The sequence below is a fragment of the Notechis scutatus genome, chromosome 4, assembly GCF_049901735.1.
Source record: "Notechis scutatus isolate UNSWTSFEM ecotype Mainland chromosome 4, rNotScu1.2, whole genome shotgun sequence".
Classification (NCBI taxonomy): domain Eukaryota; kingdom Metazoa; phylum Chordata; class Lepidosauria; order Squamata; family Elapidae; genus Notechis; species Notechis scutatus.
In genome coordinates, this window is record NC_142012.1 from 157726298 (window position 1) to 157748948 (window position 22651).

Consider the following 22651-nt stretch of genomic DNA (forward strand, 5'->3'; position numbering starts at 1 on the left):
ATGTTTTTACTGCAGAACACACCATCAAATCGCATTTAACGAAATCATGACAAATGGGTATCTCCAAAGGATAATGCTACACCTGTACTGCACAGCATTATGCATATACTTTTGGAGCAGCTGGTAACCTGATCAAATCCGGCTTCATCATGTGGAATGGAATTAATCAAGCCTAGAGTTGTGCATACTAAGACTTTCCCCTGGAGACCTGTATTTAATGTGTTGGCTTAGAGTGTGGCACCGTGCCCAATGTCAAGAACAGAACTGAGAGAACCAGCCAAACTTCATCTGCCACTCGTTGCCCTATGCATGGTGGAACGTGTTAATAGAGATTAAGAGTGTGCAAATGTTTGATTTAGGCTAAGCGCTCATTGGTCCATCAGAAGGCAGGCATAATCAACTATGAAGGGAATAAGTATTTTTAATCAGCTACTATACAGTTTTGCACGTTTAATTGGATGCAAGGCCTGTTGATTGCTATGGGCTTAAAATTGGGAGTCTTAGGGAAGCATTTATGTGGGTCCAAACCTCCGCCAAATTCATAAAAATATAACTTGGTGTCAGGCACACAAACTGAGCCTTACCCATCTCAGAAAAAAATGTTTTCATGAGAAAAAGGAAGATATTGTTACAGTGCCGTAGTTTTTTTTTTTAAACAAAAGTCATCTCCACCATTCTCGTGGAGATTACTCATGAGAGGTAAATTAAATCCAGAGTGTACAAAACAATAGCAAAAAATATACAGTGGATGCAAGAAATCCACACACCCTTGTTAAAAGGCCAGCATTTTTGAGGTGCAAAAAAAGTCAGACCAAGATAAATCATTCAGAATTTTTCTACCTTTAATATAAAATATATGTTGTACAATTCAATTGAAACTTAAACCAAAACCTTTTAGGGGGAAATAATAAAAACCATAAAATAAGGTGGTTGTATGTATACACCCTTAAACGTATACTTCGTTGAAATATCTTTTGATTTTATGACAGCATTCTCTCTTTCAGGGTAGCCTGTTAAGCATGGACATCTTGCAAAAGTGCTCCAAGTCTGTCAGATTGTGACAGCATCTCCTGTGCACAGCCCTCTTTTCAGGTCACCCCACAGATTTTCAATTGGATTCAGGTCCAGGCTCTGGCTGGGCCATTCCATAACTTTTGATCTTCTTCTGGTGAAGCCATATTTTTTTTTTGCTGCTGTTGTTGATTTGGAACTATGCCCTGGGTTATTGTTATGTTGAAAGTTAAAATTCCTCTTCATCTGCAGCATTTTAGCAGAGGCCTGGAAGTTTTGTGCCAAATTTGACTGAGATTTGGAACTGTTCATAAGTCTCTCCACCTTGACTAAAGCACCAGTCCCAGCTGAAGAAAAGCAGTCACAAAGCATAATCATGAAGCATTTCCATGCTTCACCGTGGGTACGGTGTATTTTTGGTGATACGCAGTGTTGTTTTTGCACCAAACATACATTTTGGAATTATGGTCAAAAAGTTCAACTGTGGTCTCATCAGACCCTAACTTGCCACATGCTTTTGTCAGACCCAATGTAGGTTTTTGCAAAATGTAGATGGGCTTGGATGTTTTTCTTGGTAAGTCTTGTTACCGTACCTCATAGCCCAGACATACAAAGAATACAGGAGATTGTGGTCACAACCAGTACTTCCCAGACTTTCCTGCGGCTCCTTTAATGTTGCTCTAGGCCTCTTGGCAGTTTCTTGAACCAGTTTTTTCTTGCTTCTTCATCAAGTTTGGAGGGATATTCTGTTCCAAGAACTGTTGTGCCATATTTTCTTCACTTGTTGATGACTGTCTTCAACGTATTCCATGGTACAGTATATCCAATACCTTGGAAATTTTTAGTATCCTCCTTCTGACTGACACCTTCCAATAAATGACATCCCTTTGACGCTTTGTAAACTGTTTGCAGACTATGGCTTCTGAGACAACTGAGTAAATATCAGAAAACTCCCACTTCCACAGCTGAACTTTGTATGGGCTTGATCACTTTAATCAATGGCAGGTGTGTACTAATATTTAACATCAATTTGAATGTGACTGGTTAATTCTGAACACAGCCACAGCCTTACTAAAACGAGGGTTGGTACACTTATGCAATTATATTGTACATTTTATTGTTATTTTTTCCCCCCATAAAAGATTTCAGTTTCTTTTTCCATTAAATTGTACACCTTATATTAAAGGTAGGGGGAAAAAATCCTGAAGTGATTTATCTTGGTCTGATTTTTTTTTCCACATCTCAAAAACCTGGCATTTTAATGGGCGTGTGTTGCTCCACAAAATATGGGAGAAAATGTTTTTAAATCGTCTACATGCTATCGTTGAATGCTTCAGAAAAACCAGTGTAGAGCTAAAGGTATTCTGTTTAATCTCGTAAGAGGTTTGGTCTTGCTGCATCAAAATGAGTTGCAGCATCCAAAACGCATCGTATATCTTTTATACGACTGTTTTCTAAAAAGAAAAAAAATGGGGAAACCAATAAACAATTGGGATTCATATTTAACAAAGGACTGGCAACTTTATGTATATATAGATAACGTAAATTGCCTCACATAAGGGCTTTTACTCAGGAACTACAGGAATCTATTTTGAAATAAATTAAACAAGGTAAATAAATGCTATTTCCTGAAACTCCCTAAAATGTTTTGAGAGTTCATAACCATTACATGCTTCTTGCTCAAAACAAGAATTACCTGGGAAGGCCTTGTTCCGTTAACATTTGTGATATATAATAGTAAGAGTTTTCTCCTTGCTTTTCGTCCATCATTGCCCTATATGTGACGAGGAAGACTAATCTTTTTACTGGCAAAGATTTGATTAAGACTTAATAACTCCTTCTAGCTTGCATTCCATGTTCACTGGAACCAATATGGTAGAAACGGCTGCTCTCACGCGAGGAGTAACCTGACAGACTACACTGCAGAGCACTTTTTGCTGCATCATTTCTGCCAGAAAGTGGTGAGAATGGCACCATACTGTCTGCAAAACATCTCTGCATTTTGGAAAACAGGACTGTTGTGTTGGGACTGTTTGCTTATCCATCTGTGGGCAACAAATCCACCCATTCAGTAGAATCCATATGCAAAATGCATTGCCTTCCCCCCCACACAAGCCAATACACGCAGCTGATGTAAATTGTATTTGTAAAAAAATCTTCACACCTGAGCTAAGGTTTTAATAAGGGGGATAAGTAAAGGGGGTGGGAATACACATTATAGTACATGAGTTGTGGGTCTTAATGTACATGGCCACTAACAGGATTCTCCTCCTAGGTAGCGACCCAGTTGAACATCTTTTAAAAAGCTGGAGTACCGAAAACGACAGAATGTAAGGCAACGTATTGTGAGAACTTAGTCTCAAAGTGCTAAAAACAGGGCTTGTAAATTACAGTAATGTCATTTCATTTTAAAAAGGCCCAGTTGCCCCCCCCCCCCATCTCAAAATGTTGGCACTCCACAGATCAATTCTACAGATACCCCTAACAGCCACCTGCAAAACAACCAAGAGATAGCCAGAAACTATTAGTTTTAATTCACCATTTTGAGAGAGAGAGAGAGAGAGAGAAGATTCTACATTTGGGAAGGGGGAGAATTCCAGAACATGGTGAATGCGGACAATGTCCCACCCTGATTTTTGTGGTGCGGCACGCCGCCACAACTTGCAAGCAGGCAAGGCACCTGTTTGCTGGATTCTCCTCTTTCTCCCATCCAGAACCAATGAGCTCCCCCCACCCCACCCCCAGCCCCGCGGCCCCAGACTACCAACCATCTCGTTCCCGGAATGCCCCCAAAGGGAAAGCGATGCTGTGCATTGAACAAACAAAACCATGTCCATCCAAGACACGCCGGACAAGTTGCAGAGAAGAGGAAATTAGGACGAGCGTCCAATAATTATTTCTTTAAAAAAAAAAAAAAAGGATGGGGGGCTGGGAAAAGACAGGCCCTTTTTCAACGTCTGAACCTGGCCGGTTTCTGTGACCCGGGAGATCTTAAACCACTTGTAGCAGCCAACTTCTCAAAGGAGAGCGATCCTTCCTCCTCCTCCTCCTCCTGGGACCCCGCAAATAGGCTTGTCCCGGGACCCTCACCCCGCAATTTGAAACAGGTACCCCGCTGGAAAGAAGACTTGGGAGCGGGGGGTTTCCACCCTCCCTTGCGGCAGAGAGCCGTCGCCACGCCCACGCCCACCCCACCCCTCCTCTTCGACCCGCCCCGGGGATTTCCGCGAAACGCCGCCGGCTGCGGAGAAAGTCCGGGCGAGGCGGGAGGGGACGCGGCGATCGGGGAGGGGGGGACGCGGCGATCGGGGAGGGGGCTCCCACCCACCCCCCGTAACCGCCACCCCAACCCATGCCTCCCCTCCCGTCCCCCAATGGGCGCCCCGCGAGCCGCTTGGCTGGCTTGCACGCCTCCGCCCAGCCCAAGACAACGCGGTCGGGAGGCGAAAGGATCGAGGATCCGGGGAAAGGAAAGGGGGAGGGGAGGGCGGGATTGGAAGGAAGGGGAGGGGGGGGGATTCCCCACCAGGCAAAAGAGCCTACATTTAATTTAAAACGTTAACAATTAAAAGATGGCCCCTAGGCAGACTTGGGGCTACTACGTGCTGCGCCCGTCTCTTTTGTTCAAAAGGAGGAAAGGGCGAGCCGATGATGATGATCGGGCCCGGAGATTTTCCACCACCTTTTTCCTCCCGCTGCAACGCGGGTGGATTTTGTTTGTTGGTTTGTTTGTCCATTTTTTCCCGTGGCGACCCCGGCTTGCCACTGGAGCGACGCCGACCCCGGAATCGGCAAGCGGCTCGGGGATGGATGGATGGATGGGTGGGTGGGTGGGTGGGTAAGCGGGGTTGCCTTCAGCAGTGCCGCGCGCCTCTTTCTCACGACCGACAGCTCCGCCGCGCACACAAGAATAAGGTTACACGGCTTACTTGCGATTGCCTTGCCCCGGCGCCGTCCGTGCCTTCTTCCTTGCCGCGCGTTTTGGGGTGTTTTTTTTTTTTTAATGCAAAGCTCCGCTCGGAATGTCACAACACAAACGCGTCCATTGTGTCCTTCCCGAGCGCTCCCGGAGCCTCGCTTGAACTCGATCCCTTCTTTTCTCCCACTTCCCTCGTGTGCTCAGCCAACGTGATGGACAGTTGCTATGGTTTCGCGGCTCTGACGTCAAGGACATTAAAGAGAGAGAGAGAGAGAGAGAGAGAGGCGGGGTTGGGGGGCAGAGGACGCGCGTTTCTCACTGCTGGGATAACTTGAGCTTGTAAAAAAAAAAAAAAGAGCGAGGATTTCTTTCTTTCTCCAGCTGAGCCCGGCAGGGCGTAGTCCAAAGTCTCCCAGCTTTGTTGTAATTCGCTTTTCAGATTTCTGGAGCTCCAGAATCTCCAGAAATCTGAAAAGCTCTTCCCTGGTTGGGTCACTAAGAGAAAGGAGAAAGGGGGAAGGAGGAGGAGAGGAGGAGGAGGAGGAGGAGGAGGAGGAAGAAGAGGAAGAAGAAAAGAAGAGGAAGAGGAGATGGAAGAGGAAGAAAAGAAGAGGAGGAGGAGGAGGAGGAAGAAAAGAAGGGAAGAAGAAAAGAGGAAGAGGAGACGGAAGAGGAAGAAAAGAAGAAGAGGAGACGAAAGAGGAAGAGAAGAAGAAGAAGAAGAGAAGGAGGAGGAGGAAGAAAAGAAGAAGAAGAGGAGGAGGAGGAAGAAAAGAAGAAGAAGAAGAAGAGAAGAAGAAGAAGAAGAAGAAGAAGAAGAAGAAGAAGAAGAAGAAGAAGAAGAAGAAGAAGAAGAAGAAGCAGCTCTTTGCAAAGGTATAAAAGCATCTGGGATGCGTGCAGAAATATACTGCAAATATTTTATTAATTACTCTGTGCATATCCTGCAGATAAGCAACTAGGCACAAGTCAAATGACAATTCTGTACCCTCTTTGCTTAGTAGGAAATTCAAGGTGGTGGTATCTAAACTGGCTTTTCCCAACACCTCCATCACCACTAGCTAGCTGTGTTGGATAAACTAAATAAATGGGGCAAAGTGAAGAAACTGTGGTTTAGAAAGCTGGTCATCCAGATAGGTTCAGAAAGCTCCCTTGAGCCTTCGTATACCAGAGGCAAAAGTATCTTGGGAGAGAAGCAAAACAGAGTTGTTTAAATGTGGATAAAGGTGGCTTGTGGAGAAAAAAAAAGAGCACTAGGTTTCCAAGGTTTCTTTGATCCAGATGCCCTCAAAACAGAATCATGATTTATTTCTTTTTCAAAAGTATTTGCCTTCTGGAGCCATAAACCTTGCCTTGGTTTGTGAAGTGTGATCAGGCTGGGTATCTGAAGTAGTTTATCAAGAAACAGCTGGTAGGTTCATGGTGTTCTGAGCTTGGTTGTTGCCAGCCATTGGAAACACCCAGATTAGCTAGAAACAGTGCTAAATAAATAGCCAGGAACAAAACAATACTGTAATCAAGGAATTCTCAAAGAAGAAGCAGCTGGCAGGACAAACCACCACATATAAACCGCAAGCAAATTTCACCCCGCGCCCCTACACTTGATGAAGTTACTTGGCCTGGTAGATAAAAGATCTGCAGGAAGATAATCCACTTCAGAGAACGCCAAGAATCACATAGTTCGATCCTGAGCGATGTGTATCCTTCGCTACACTTGCTCAACTTACAGTCACTTAGAGACCCTTTGAAGTTACAACAGATTCTCGGTTTTAAAGTTTGAACATCACTTCCCCTGTAGTCCCATGGTCACAATTTGTGTACCTGGCAACTGGCCCACATGTACAGCCTTTTGCCAGGCTCCATAGTCATTTGACTGCCATTTACGAAGGTTTGGCCAGATTTAACAGATAACAGATAATCAGAGTTGGAATGGACCTTGTAGGTCATTCTAGTCCAACCCCCTGCCCAAGCAGGAGACCCTACACCATTTTTGACATATGGGAGTCCAATCTCTTCTTGAAAGCCTCAAGTGATGGCGCTCCCACAACTTCCGAGGGCAAGCTGTTCCATTGGTTGATTGTTCTCATTGTCCTCATTTTCTGGATGCATTTACATCACGTGCGATTGAATGATCTAGATTTGATGTAAGTGTAGCTTTAGCCTCTGGTGTGAGCCAAACTGGTTGGGCGAGCTTATGATGGAGGGTCTTTTCCAAAGTTGGAAAATGAGTTAATTCAGAATCCACCTTTGCATGAACGCAGTCCAGCTCTCCATCCAATAGACTGGAATTGGGATGATGATGATGCAAGAATGGAAGAGACACAACACATAATGGGGAAAATAGCAAGAGGAAGGCGTATTATGTAAATTTCCTTTTCTCTTTGGAGATTCTCAATCATCCAGGTTGTGACTGTTCCAAAATGCAACTGGACTTTCTGGTTTTTTTTTCAGAATAACAGAGTTGGGAGGGACCTTGGAGGTCTTCTAGTCCAACCCCTGTTCAAGCAGGAAACCCTATATCATTTCAAACAAATGGCTGTCCAGTCTCTTCTTAAAAACTTCCAGTGTTGGAGCATTTACAACTTTTGGAGGCAAATTGTTCCACTGATTAATTATTGTAACTGTCAGGAAATTCCTCCTTAGTTCTAGGTTGGTTCTCTCCTTGATTAGTTTCCATCCATTGCTTCTTGTCCTGCCTTCAGGGTGTTTTGGAGAATAGATTGACTCCCTCTTCTTTGTGGCAGCCGTTCAGATATTGGAACACTGCTAGTCCTTTTCATTAAACATTCCTGCAACCATTCTTCGTGTATTTTAGCCTCTGGTCCCCTAATCAACTTGGTTACTTTTCTCTGCATTCTTTCAAGAGTCTCTGCATCTTTTTTATATCATAGCACTCAAAACTGGATTTGCTACCTTGAGTTATTTATAAAGTAGTAAAGGTGACATAAAAATCAAATAAATAAACACAAGGGGAAATAAGTCTGGGATAAAGAGACTAAATAGTAATTTGGGTTATACTTAAAAAAAATTAAATGATATAAATAAATACTGTATCATTTATATAACCTCCTCCTGTCGGGCTCCAAAACCCAAGAAAGACATGTAGTAATTCTTCTAAGCAGATTTCTTTATTGTTCAACACCTACAGACAGATTCTTGCCAAACTGAAGCAAACTACCACCTCCATAAAGCATATACTCTGGGAACCATTAGGGAGAGGCTGTCTTCACCCTCTTTCATACAAACTATCAGAGCTGAGTTGTCTCTTGCTCCTCTGGAATGCACCTCCTCCCTCCTGGGAATCCAGGCTACGTTCCATCACAGCTGCAAGGGACTTTTGTGCAAGGGACTGTGGGTGGCTTACAAGATTTCAAAACAAACAACCTCTCCCTGCCCAAACATAATACCACTTCCACCCTGATAGCAATAGTACTTAGACTTATATACCACTTTACAGCCCTCTCTAAGCAGTTTACAGAGTCAGCCTATTGCCTCCAATAATCTGGGTCCTCATTTGACCAACCCTCGGAAGAATGGAAGTCTGAGTCAACCTTGAGCTGGTGGGAATCAAACAGCCGAATTGCAGCAGTCAGCAGAAGTAGCCTGCAGTACCACATTCTAACCACTGCGCCACCACAGCTCAAAGATAAACTACCGGTAGCCCTCATCTTACCACTATTCATTCATTCATTTATTTATTTTATTTTATTTTGTCAAATGATTATAACAGGTATAAGTATAAACATAGTTATGAATACATGAAATGGATACATATAAGAAAAAGAAAAAGAAAAAATAGGACAGGGATGGTAGGCACGTTGGTGCGCTTATGCACGCCCCCTACAGACCTCTTAGGAAAGGGGTGAGGTCAATAGTAGACAGTCTAAGGTTAAAGTTTTTGGGGTTTGGGAAATAAACCACAGAGTCAGGTAGAGTATTCCAGACAATGACCACTCTGTTGCTGAAGTTGTATTTCCTGCAATCAAGTTTAATGCGGTTTACCTTGAGTTTGTATCTATGGTGTGCTCTTGTATTGTTGTGGTTGAAGCTGAAGTATTTGAAGTCACAAGGGCATTGCAAAAGAGCGACTTATGACTGTTCTTCATAGCTATGATCCTTGCAGCATCCTCATGATTGGGTGATCTGAATTTGGATCCTTAGCAACTGGCACATATTTATTACAATATGAACTAGCTCATATTTATTACAACTGCAGAGTCCTGGGGGACATGTGGTCACCTTTCTTGCCCCAGGTGTTAAGTGAATCACTACAGTTGTTCAGTTAGAAATGCAGTTGTAATGCAGATGCCAGATTCACTTGACAATTGTATTTCTAACTTAACTGTAGTGATTCATTTAACATCTGGGGCAAGAAAGGATGTAAAACAGGGAAAAACTCACTGACTTGTTTCCATGGAAATTTTGGGATCGGTTGTTTAGTTTACTTTATCGTCATTGCACCTCTTACAACGAAATCAAACACCATCTTCAGTGCACACCATGACCATGAAAATAAACACAAACATACATCCTTCACACACCACACATTGAACCGAAAACCCACAACACCGCACTGCGCTATACAGTAGAATTCAACAGAGCTACTGTCCTGGGATAGAAGCTGTTTTTCATCCTATTTGTCCTGGTTTTTATTATTCTGTACCATCTGCCAGATGGTAATAGTTCAAAAAAAAAGGGTTCCCAGGATGAGATGGATCTTTGAGAATGTTTTGAACTTTCTAAGGGAGTGGGAGGTATAAAGCTCTTCCAAAGAGGGGAGAGGGCAACCCATGATCTTCTGGGCAATGACGTTAACCCTCTGGAGTATTTTCCTATCTGCCACTGAGCAATTGGCAAACCACACAGGGGTGCACTATGGTGCAGCGGTAGAAGGTCACCAGCAGTTTTTCATTCAGTTGTTGTTTTCTGAGAAGTCTCAGGTGGTATAATCCCTGCTGGGTCCTTTTGACCAGGGCTGCAATGTGAGCACCCCAGGTCAGGTCCTCTTTTATGGTAACACCCAGAAACTTAAAACTGGCCACTTGATCCACTCGGTCTCCATTGATAAGCAAGGGCTGGATGTCTGATCTGTTCCTTCTATAGTCCACTTTAAGCTCTTTGGTCTTATTGGTGTTGAGGAGCAAGTTATTGTCTCCACACCATGAAAGCAACCGGTCCACCTCATCTCAAGAGGCAGACTTATCCCACCCAGAGATGAGTCCCACCACTGTTGTATCATCTGCAAATGTAGCAATAGTATCACTAGCGTGAGTGGGAATGGAGTCATGCACATAAAGAGTATAGAGTAAGGCAGTGATCCCCAATCTTTTTTACGCTGCGGCCCGGTACCGGCATCAGCTGGGCGCCGCCACCTTTTTTGATGAAAACGTGCGGTGACCGGTGAGCACTTTTCATCAGAAAAGCTCACTTTCGGGAAATGGCTTTCTCCGGAAAGCTCACGAGTAGCCGCCATCTTTTTGATGAAAACGTGCTTCCGGTGAGCTTTCTACCGGAGAAAGCTCACCGGAAGCACTTTTTCATCAAAAAAAGATGGCGGCACCCAGCAAGCCAGCGGCCCGGTAGGACTTGTTCCGCGGACCGGTACCGGTCCGCGGACCGGTGGTTGGGGACCCCTGGAGTAAGGGACTCAACACACAACCCTGTAGTATACTAGTGTTAAGAATAAGGTCTGAAGAGGTATGATTACCTAATCTGACCCTCTGTGAGCGGCCAGACAGGAAATCCATAATCCAAAGGCAGATTGAATAATATAATACTAATACTAATACTACTACTACTAATTATTATTATTATTATTGTGGCGGTAGGTTAAGGACTATCTACATTAACTATGTAGTTAACTATTTGTTCTGATCCAAACCTTGTTCCAAGGAAACAAACACGAAACAGAGATAACAGCAAAACCTTTTAATGATTCTTTACGAATTCTGTTCCTTCATGGTTAAAAGTCTGTTTCAAACTAATTGTCTCTGATAAGAACAAGCCTTGCCACGGTTGTGCAAGGCTGCAAAGAACACAAGATAAAGTTACTAAGAAATATTTCAAACACAAAGAATCTCCAAACACCAAACAAGATACTCTGAACGTCCACAAGACTTGAGTGCAAAATCTTCTTTGCTTCCTGCAAAGAACTCTGGTTTCTCAGCTGGCTTTTATCTCTTAAGAGAAGGGCCATTACCTTGCAGCCTTACTCCTGAGTCACCCATGCTGCTGCAGTTGCTCTTTCCTTTGAGCAGCCCTGCGCGCACGCGCACTGGGCACAGGCTCCTCGGGGACCTCTTCATCACTGCTGCCAGCCTCCACAATCTGCAAAGGCAGCATTCCACTCCCTCATGGTCCTGGCCCCATCCCTGCATCACACACAGGCCCCTCATTTGAATCCTCGTTTTCTGAGACCTCAGCAATCTGCACCTGCTGTCGGTGAACCACAACACTATTAAGGAACGAGGGGGCTCGGTGGCTCAGACACTGCACTTGTAGATCAGATGATTGGCAGTTCGAATCCCTAGTGAGCTCCCATTACTTGTCGCAGCTTCTGCCAACCTAGCAGTTCAAAAGCATGTAAAAAAATGCAAGTAGAAAAATAGGGACCACTTTGGTGGGTAGGTGACAGAGTTCCGTGTACCTTTGGCGTTTAGTCTTGCTGGCCACATGACCACGGAGATGTCTTCGGATAGCGCTGACTCTTTGGCTTTGTAACGGAGATGAGCACTGCCCCTAGAGCCGGAAGCGGCTAGCATGCATGTCTGAGGCGAACCTTTATGTTTTTACATTAACTATAAACCATCAATAGTAGTGGAACTTATTCCCCACCCCCCAACCCCTTAATCCTGGGATAACAGTCTGGTCTTCAACACCTTTCAAAAGGCAATTTAGATCACCAGAAGGAAAGCTGTTAAATTTCATGGCATTCTTTATTTGTCATGGTGGTTAGAGACCTACAGCTCCATCAATGCTTAAGTTCCACCAAACACAGATGGACTTAAGTCTCTTTATCTCGTCATCACCCAGTTCTAATTCTTATTGCTCTCTTTCCCTGCCTGACCCTGTTGCATCCTGGGACAAACACTGCAACACAAAACAAGAAGCACGATTGTGAAGCCAAATTCTGGGATTCAAATAGGCCATTTGTTATTAACTGCAGCTGCTCTTAACTCTCTTCCACTTGCTGCCTGCCTGGCTATTGACACCTGTTTTAACAAAGAAGCAATAATATACCAAAAGGAAATAAAATAAGGGTTTATTTAATTTGCTCTCTGACAAAAACAGGCATGTTAAAGTGCTTGACACGATATTTCTTTCCCCTAATTGCAACCTTTTTTAAAAAAAGAAGAAGAAGAAAAAGCAGAACTTGACAGACACTGGATATTCTTAGAGCCGAAGGAAAAAATAAACCAGAAGTGTCATCTCCTCCCCAAGTTACTTTAGTTTGAATGGTAATGAGGCTATAATCAAATATACATTGGTGGCTCACGATGTCTAGGCCTGAACTTATTGTCCTTAACTGTAAATTGCACTGGAGTCAATGCTTGTAGTTATTAACACCCACACAAAAACCAGGGATTTAGACTTCTTCTGCTCCCTGTATTTTGAGTTGAACTGGTAGACCAAGACCAAAGGATTGGTCAACATTCAACCTGGCAATAAATAGTGAGGGTAGGATTCACCAAATAAGGGTTCACCAAATAAGGGAAGAAAGGTTGGATTCTCACGTTGCCTTAATCCAGGGTTGGATTAGCTTGTTGAACAAGTCACAGTTGGCGGGATCATATGTACTGCCCTGGTGGCGCAGTGGTTGAGTGCAGTATTGCAGGCAAACTCTGCCCACAGCCAGTTCAATCTCACAGGGCTCAAGGTTGACTTGGCCTTCCATCCTTCTGAAGTCAATAAAATGAGGACCCTGATTGTTGGGGGTAAGATGCTAATAAGGTGTCTACATTATAAACTGTCCAGCGAGTGCTGTAAAGTGCTATGGGGAGGTATAGAAGTCTAAATGCTATTGCTATTGCTACGAAAACATAAATCTTGACTTATGAATGATTGTGCTTAGGTTCACACAGTTTACTAAATAAAATCAAATAGACCAGCTTGGTTTGTCAAGCACAATGTGGGAACACAGCTGAGAAGAGCTATGAGTTTCACATTCTTCGTACGGAAATATTAAATGAGTATAGCAAAGTTCAAGAAGAAACTTCATTTGGATGACTTGATGAAATCTTGCAGAAAACAAAACATATCCATCAAAAATGTTGAAAGACAAATTCCATTCAGTCAGATCCAGGGCATCCAGGCTGATAGGACATAAGCAAGATGGCTGGCTGGGAAATTCTGGGAGTTAAAGTCCACACATCTTAAAGTCACACTGGTCTAGCGAAGGAACCAAAAGTCGCAGCCTAAAATTTGGTTACTTTTATATAACAGCTCACTGGGTCTGAGCTGACAAGCAAAGCAAGAGACCTACTGTTCATTTGGGAATGTTGGCAAGACAATGATTTTTGTATTTTTGATAGGGTGAAGGTGTCAAAAGGTTTGAAATAACTTCGTTTTTCTCTGTGTTCAAGAGTTCTACAACTGCCCAACCCAGATTAATAAAATTGATCAGAGCCCAGTAAATAAATTTCATGCACAAACTGTCTTGTGTGTGGTAAATGTTCTCAGCCAATAATTACAAAGATTAGCTTTTAATGGGTAATCTTCTATGTAAGAGAAAGTGCCTGTTAACTTAAGGTTAATTCTCAGAGGTCTTGTAATATTAGCATAGGAGATTTCTTACTGATAGTTGCCAGTTAAGATATTTCTTTTGGCTGTTATGAGAAGGCCAGCATTGAATGGGAGAACATAGCACATCAATCTTAGCTTGCGGTCTAATATTGAGCTTATTGATTCTTAAGAATTGGGGTTCATTCTTTCATTCCTCACAAGAGATTCTTGTACAAATGTTAAACCACAATTAATCAATTTGGGAACCGAGTTTGCACAGTGGCTATTCACCCTAAAATAATTGCATAGAAATGAAAGGTTGTTATGGATTTCTTTGAAGGAACTTTGGATCTGCAAAATTTTAGATTTAAATGCATTCATGCATACCTTGGGAACTATAAAATTGTACAAACTGACCCAAGATTTAGACCAAGTCTAACAGTAAAAAAGAAGGTAAATCGCTGGGAAACGTAGTTCAGAAGATAGAGTCATACAGCCTATCCTGAACTTCCTTCCCTAACTTCAGGTGTGAGTGGAGAATTTTTGTAATGTAAAATTATGATTCTGTTGATGGGATGGTTGCAGGGGTGAGATACAAATTTCTTAACAACCGGTTCTATGGACTTGGCTTAATTTGTGGGTGTGGCTTGGTGGTCATGTGACTGGCTGGGTGTGGCTTGCTGGCTGGGCGTGGCTTGCTGGCTGGGCATGGCTTGCTGGCCACGTAACTGGCTGGGCGTGGCTTGCTGGTCATGTGACTGGCTGGGCGTGGCCAACTCAATCAACATCACTCACATCGAGGGGCGCTTCTCCTCGCCTGGCCTCTCATGACTGTGGGGATGCTGCAATGGTCGTAAGGGTGAAAAACAGTCATAAGTCACTTTTTTCAGTGCCATTGTAACTTTGAATGGTCACTAAATGAACTGTTGTAAGTCAAGGATTACATGATGGTTGATATCTTTGTTCATATTTTGTATATTCTCCATGTGAGACCACTATTCACACATTTTACAGTTTGAGTTAAACTATTTTTTTACTTGCCCAGAGACTGGGGGTGTTATATTTGATCAAAACTGTGAAGATCTGAATTCAGAACTCTAGTCACCATAACACTCACCAAGTAGTCTTGGGCAACAGTCCCTTGGGTAAATCTGGGGATACAATACCACGTATCTCCTCCTTGGAACTCTTTCAGCAGTTCCAAAAAGGTTCCACATCCATTTGCACAATTCAAGTGACTCTGAGGGCACAGGTAAGCCTCCAACGACTCTCAGAGTGCCAACAATCAGATGACTGCAAAGAATACAAATCCTTCCATTCTCCACTGTTCAGTCAGAACTGAAGAAGCTTCTTGGATGAGAAGTGAAATGTCTTCAAGCAAAAATAAAGAAAGTCCTTTTGAAAAAGCGCCTTTGGAACAACCATGACCTGGATGACAGAGAATCTCCATAGATATTTACCAAGAGCTATAGTTCTGCCCCAGTGTGGTTGCATATAAATGTAATATAGTTAACTAAACTGGAAAGATTGGGGTAACGTATAGGAATTTAGCAGTAGAAAGTTCAACAATTATTTCATCTGGTGGACCATTAGCTTTGGGGAGTTATAATCAAGGACATCTGGAGGGTGCCAGTTTGGGGAAAGTTTAAAGTGAGTTAGACTAATGGGTCCTGCATTAACTGCAGGGGGTTGGACTAGATGACCTACAAGGTCCCTTCCAACTCTGATTATTTGTTATCTGTTATCTGTTAACCATAGTCATATACAGTAAGTAAAAAAAAAGATTAAAGAAAAATTATTATGTTGCTTTTTGCTGCTAAAACTAACTTCTTAATTTATTTAAATACTTTCCTCTCCTCTCCTCTCCATAATCTTGTCAGCTTGACAGTTGCATGAATAAAACCATGTTTTTGACAACTTGATTACTGTATGAAACACTGGAGGATATAACTGCTAATTTTTCATGTCGTGAAGTAAGTTTTAGCAACATTGAATGATATTCTGGATGTTGATACAAATAGTCCTTGCATGGAACGCTAAAGAAAATGCCAAGTGAAATGGACAAAGGAAGGAAGGAAAGACCAACTCATAAATATGTGGAAAGATTAGCCAGACCCTTAATTCATGGCAAAGGAGGGGACTGCCCTTATCATTTCAATGACGAGAAGGCTAAAAGTTACTTCTCCTCAAACTACAATTCTTTCCCTCTTTTAGACAGAGCTGTGGATGACACACGTTTCATCTTCAACATATTAAATAAAGATTGCAGGGTAGTGGTAGGATTCAAAAAAATTTACTACAGGTTCTGCGGGTGTGGCTTGGTGGATGTGGCAAAGGCTTGGTGGAGGTGGCTTGGTGGGCGTGGCAGGGGAAGGACTCTGTAAAATCTCCATCCCCTCCCCACTCCAGGGGAAGGATACTGTAAAATCCCCATTCCCTCCCCACCCCACTAACCTGCTTTCCAGCTCCGTTCTCCTGTGCAGGGCAACCAAAGAAGACCCAGCCGATCAGCTGGGACTCGGGAGGCAGAGAATAGATGGGGGCGGGGCCAGTCAGAGGTGGTATTCCAAACTACTCAAAATTTCCGCTACCGATTCTTCAGAACTGGTCAGAACCTGCTGAATACAACCTCTGGTGCAGTGACAATTGGACCTTGGGCCACAGCCTGGAATTTCACAATCCGGGCAATCTGGAATTCACACTCGCAGATAGAACACCAGACAATGAGGTCTACATCAAATATCCTGGCACTGATTGATGGGGCATCTTTTCTTCTTATTCTAGTCTATACTATACCATGATTTATTGTAGTGGCCTCCAACCTTTTGGGCACCAGGGACCTGTTCCACGGAGAAAGGTTTTTCCGCGGACTGGAAGAGGCGTGGTTTTGCCTGCTGCCTACATCCCAAGGATGGCGTTTTGCTTGTTTGCGTGGCCTGGTTGCTGGCATGCCACGGATCAGTGCCAATTCCCAGACCAGAGGTTGGGGACCCCTGATTTATTGAATAAGCCAACGCTGGTTTAGATCCTAGGGACTAGAGCAGAGGCCTCCAAAATTGGCGATTTTAAGACTGACTTCAACTCCCAGAATTCCTCAGCGAGCCATGATGGCTGGGGAATTATGGGAATTATGGGAGTTGAAGTCCACCAGCCTTAAAGAAAAAGAGCTTTCCACTAAGATTGAGATAGACTGAAATACCCTGAGCTATTTTTTCCAACCTCAACACTGTTCTCCATAACTGTTTTTTTATGGCACCACAGAAGGAGTGGAGCTTCCCGGCTGATGTTTACAAGCCCTGCCCTCATAATAAGGATTTCTAGGCCATTCTCCCCCACCAAAGAGCTTTTGCAACCTGAAGAAGTTGGTAAACCTCTGCTCTCTAGCTCCAAATGAGCTTATTTGTATTAGCTGTGTATGTCCCAGGAAGAATACAATATATGCATTGTTTGTCTGCCTTCGTGGTCAAATAATATGAGGGTACTTCTTTGAAACATGTGACTATTAAGAAAGGCCATTTTTTTTTTTTTTTTTTGTCTACACAAAATAATTTCCCAGGAAGAAACTTAAGCCAGTTGATGGCCCTGGATCTTGATTTGCAATGCAGGTAAGTCCTCAACTTATGACCACAATGGAGCGCCACATTTCTGTTGTTAAGTGAGACACTTGTTAAGTGAGTTTTCCACATTTTCATTTAGAGACTGTTCAAAGTTACAACTGTTGTGCTTCGCTGGCAGCTAGTGCAGCTGGCAGTGGAATCGGACAGTTGGAAGAACAGGGACCAGTCTGGGAGTCTGGAGAGGACTCGGACAAGGGTCCTGCATCTGATGCAGAGATGGGATCAGGACCATTTGGGAGTGGGGTGCTGCCTCTGGAGCCTTCAGACTCTGGCAGCAGGGAGGCAAAGGACCCAGGGGAGCCTGTTCCTAGTGCGCGTGTGTGCAGAGCTGCTAGAAGGTGAGAACAGCTGAAACAAAAGGGGCAACTTGGGAGTAAGGCTGGGAATATATATCCCATCAGGTATAAAGGTCAGGCAAAGATGACACAACCTTTGCAGGAAGCAAAGTCGTTCGTTCAGTTCAGATTCATTCTTGAAGCTCTTTGTACTTCAGTTGGTTTTTTTTTCTAGTTCATTTGACATTTCTGTTATTGGCAGCACTTCACAGGAAAGAAAGGTGGGTGCTTATCTAGGGGGACTGTTTGAGATTAATTCCAGCTGGGAATGAAAATAATTCCCTGCATTGCAATAAAATAAGTCTTGCTTTTAAAATAAGTGTGTGCATAATTACGGTTTAGGAAGCCTTGGTCAGAACAACAACAGCACTGAGGGGAAAAGTGACTTATGATTGTTTTTCACACTTAGAACTATTGTAACTTCCCATGGTCACGTGACCAGAATACAGACGCTTAGCCACTGTCATGTATTTATGGCAGTTCCATGGTTCCAGGGTCATGTCACCATTGGTTATCTTCCTAGCCAGCTTCTGACAAGCAAGTCAATGGGAGAAGCCAGATTTGCCCAACAACCACAAGATTCACTTAACTGCAGTGATTTGTTTGATCACTGTGGCAAAAGATCATCAAATGAGGCACAATACAGTAACTGCCTCATTTAGCAATGGAAATAGAATAGAATAACAGAATTGGAAGGGACCTTGGAAGTCTTCTAATCCAACCCACTGCTCAGGCCTGAAACCCCAAATGACTCCAGACAAATGGTTGTCCAATCTCTTCTTAAAAACGTCCAGGGTTGGAGATTTCACAATTTCTGGAGGCAAGTCGTTCTGCTAGGTAATTGTTCTAACTATCAGGAAATTTCTCCTTAGTTCTAGGTTGCTTCTCTTAACCAATATGGTTAAAGTCATAAAATGGAGCAAAGCTGACTTAACAAATTTCTCACTTAGCAACATAACTTCTGGGTTCCGTGGTGATCGTAAATCGGGGATTACCTGTCGTACTGTGTTCATTTCTGTGTATACATAACTTCAGATTATCATATATACTGTACTTCTTATTCTGCACTTGTTCTCGTAGATACAGCCCATGGGCATCATGTAGACATAAACAGTGAAAGAAGAAAACAGCCATACTGCTTTCTTTTGTAATTGTGTTTAGTTTTAACTGTAGGAGCTCATTCTAGATTGCAGAGCAGAGTATTTAGATCAGGGAACAGGTATGAAAAGAGAAGGTTAAACATCCTGTTCCTGATTGTTAAGCCACTACACATGTTTGCTTATAGGTAGGTGGGAAAACAGCTTGTTAAGTAGAGGCACACCTTGTAATGGCTCTTCCCCCCCCCCCCCCCAACTTCCAAACCTCCAGGTTAGGTTTTCGCACAAGCAGAAATCTTTCCTGCAGAAAGGACCCTGAGCCTTTGAAAACCGATCTTTGAAATTAATCCTTTCTTAGAATGCAGAGACTGATTTTTACACCAAGGGTGCTTTCAGACAAGGCTTTCTGTGTGTCATCATCAACATATTTGTTCGCAAGGAGGATTCAGATCGTATCATTTTTCCAGTAGTAGCTCTCCTTTGGCTTTCAGCTGTTTTGGTCTGTCTTTTTCCTGCCCATAAAACGTGTCCAACCCAAATTGGTACAAATCCTGTAAGGGGAAAAGATAAGATCGTGACCCCGTGAGATTTGATTGCGATTGCATGGATGCTCCTGTTTCAAAACATCCTAGACTGGCACAGCCAGAGATGGTATTGGGCAGGTTCTGACTAGTTTTGGAGAACCGGTAGTGGAAATTTTGAGTAGTTTGGAGAACCGGCAAATCCCACCTCTGACTGGCCCTGCCCCCATCTATTCTCTGCCTCCCGAGTCCCAGCTGATTGGCTGGCTCTTCTTTTGTTGCCCTGCACAGGAGAACAGAGCTGGAAAGCAGGTTAGTGGGGTGGGGAGGTAATGGAAATTTTACTGTAGACTTCCCCTGCCATGCCCACCAAGCCATGGCCACCAAGCCATGGCCACAGAACCAGTAATAAATTTTTTTGCAATCCACCACTGGCCCTGAAGCAGTCGTTTGTTCGTTTCTTAGAAAGCATCTATATGGGATACTGGAATCCAATTGTCTCCCTGTGTTTAAATCTTTCAATCTGATTTATTTCTTTATTTTACATAGGTTGTGGGCAAGCAAACCGCTACCAAACTACAGCTAGCTGAGATGGATTTCTGCAACGAAGAGAAAGTGGACCTAATGAGGTACTAATACCACTCTATAAAGCCTTAGTAAGACCCCACCTAGAGTACTGCATCCAGTTTTGGTCACCACACTATAAAAAAGATGTTGAGGTGCTAGAAAAAGTGCAAAGAAGAGCAACCAGGATGATTTGGGGACTGGAGACTAAAACATATGAAGAACGGTTACAGGAACTGGGCTTGTCTAGTCTAGTGAAGAGAAGGACCAGGGGAGACATGGTAGCAGTCTTCCAATATTTGAGGGGCTGCCACAGAGAGGAAGGGGATCAAGTATTTTCCAAGGCACCCAAAGGTCTGGCAAGGAATAATGGATGGAAATTGATCAAGGAGAGATTCAATCTAGAAATAAGGAGGAATTTTCTGACAGTGAGAACAATCATCCAATGGAACAACTTGCCTTTGGAAATTGTGGGAGCGTCATCATAGAGGCTTTCAAGAAGAGATTGAACTGCCATTTGTCAGAAATGGTGTAAGGTCTCCTGCTTGGATGGGGGGTTGGACTAGATGACCTACAAGGTCCCTTCCAACTCTGTTAATATGTCAAATGGCCCCTCTCAACTATCAATCCCTGATTGCATAAAAGAAAGCTATTTGTTAGTGGATTACAGATAGTCCATGACTTACAACCATTTGTTTAGTGACTGTTCGAAGTTAACAATGGCACTAAAACTAGTGACATGACCATTTTTCACACTTACAGCCATTGCTGCATCTCCACGGACAAGTGATCAAAATTCGGACGCTTGGCAACTGGCACGAATTTATGATGGTTATAATATCCCAGGGGTCATGTGATCCCCTTTTGTGACTTCTGACAACCAAAGTCAATGGGGAAGCCAGATTCACTTAACAACCATGTTACTAACTGAACAATGGCAGTAATTTGCTGAACAACTGTGGCAAGGAAGGTTGTAAAACAGAGAAAAACTCACTTAACAATTGCCTTGCTTAGCAATGGAAAATTTGGACTGGATTGTTGTCATAAGTCAAGTAGTACCTGTACTGTATTACCACTATTATTATGAACTTTTATTCATTAAACATGACACTCAGTCAACTGAACGTTTAAAAATGTATCACAAATAATATTAACTGGCACTGATGGTTGATATGGGTTGCTGCCTAGGTATTGACCAAGTATTTTCTTAAAATATACAATGTTCCGGGTAGCACAATTTTTTGCAATTCTGCTGATGTTATTGCAGGAATAACAATTTCTTGATATGTTTTGTAAAATTCTTGGACATGGTACCAAGTGCCCTGATGACAATGGGTATCACTGTCACATGTTTCATCCATAATCGGGTAGTTTCGATGGCCAGGTCGCAATATTTGGTGATTTTTTTTCTAGCTCTTTTTCCTCAACTCTGGCTGGTAGCAGAGTTGTTGTTGTTGTTGTTGTTGTTGTTGTTGTTGTTGTTATACACTAAAAATGACAGTGTACACAGCAAACAAGATAACTATGCTGGGTTTTGTATCACAAATCACTAGTCAAACACTTCCCAAGCATTTAGGACTGTGTGATGTATCGGCGGATTATGTGAGCAGATCCCAGTAAGGTGGCATCATCTTCATCATCATCATCATCATCATCATCATCATTCAGGATTCCAGCAGTTACCCCCATTTAAATCATGAGTCTCGAGCCAAATTTCCAAAACTTCAAAAGGATTTATTGGGAGTTAAAATGTCCGGCACATGCCTGGGTGTAGCCAACTCTGAGACACATAATTCATTGTCACCCTTGACCCTGTTTTTCCCCCCACCCCCTGGGGTGTATCATAATTCATATTCTCCAGTGGGACACATCTACAGCCAAGAGACATCAATCATGCTCTCCAGTTATAATTTTACGAGGCAGAAACTTCAGTCACCTAGTTACTATCTTTGAAAACTATTTATGGAATGCACTTTCGGTTTGCAAGTTGCCGCACTGCTCCCCCCTCCCTTTTTGTTGGCAACTCTAAAAAGACCATAGAAATATTTAATGGGTTGACATTATTATCATTATTATTATTATTATTATTATTATTATTATTATTATTATTATTATTATTATTATTATTATTATTATTATTATTATTATTATTATTGCCAGGAACTGCCTTTTTGATACTATTTATCCTGATTTGGGACGATAAAAGGAAAGCTTTGAGGCATTTATTGTCTCAGCCAGCTGTAAAAGTTTTCAATTGTTGACTCCTCTTGCAGACTACAGAACCCATATTCGGCAGGTCTGAGAATATAAGGAATTGTAGTTTATTTCTGGTTAATGCTCCCTTCTCGAAGGCTGACAACATAGACTGACAAAAAAAAAACAAAAAAAACCCAACAACAACTTAGGGTCCTTCTGGATCTTATCTTGTCCAGCATTCTCCTATTAGCCCATTAGATACCTCTGAGAAGTCCACAAGCCAAATTGGAGCTCAATTCCCTCCCTACGCCCCTAGTAAAAAATATTTGCACAGCAGCTCTTTATTCTTCAACGGCAATGTGTGGGTGGAAGTGTGAGTGTGGGTGGGTGGGTGTGCAGACAGATTCCAGCGGTTGCCATAGTGAAGGGCTGGCTTAAAGACTTTAAGTATAGGACTGTCCGTGAAATTTCTGCCTGGTTTAATTGAGAATGATGCTATAGTCTTCCAAAGGGGGTATTTATGACAATCGGGTTTGCCTTCCTGTCTTGTGCTGGTTTTACGCTTGCTTTTTCCCTCATTTATCTTGGAAAGGTCTATGCTACCAGATGGAAAACTGTACCCTTTGGGTAACTAGCAAAATTGGTTTTTGAGAGTCTCTTGAATCAATCA

The 22651-nt window shown here is 42.9% G+C and overlaps 1 protein-coding gene across 2 annotated transcripts in view; it reads right to left on the reverse strand.

The window, feature by feature from the left end:
* The window catches only part of GNB4 (G protein subunit beta 4), a 37625-nt gene extending 32495 nt beyond the window's left edge, over positions 1-5130 (reverse strand). Inside the window, exon 1 of one of the 2 annotated variants that reach the window (XM_087965381.1) lies at positions 4941-5130. The gene's annotated coding sequence lies outside the window, so the exon portion shown is untranslated. The remainder of the gene's footprint in view (positions 1-4940) is intronic. The other variant, XM_087965380.1, reaches the window with a different exon arrangement.
* Positions 5131-22651: the final 17521 nt, after the last annotated feature.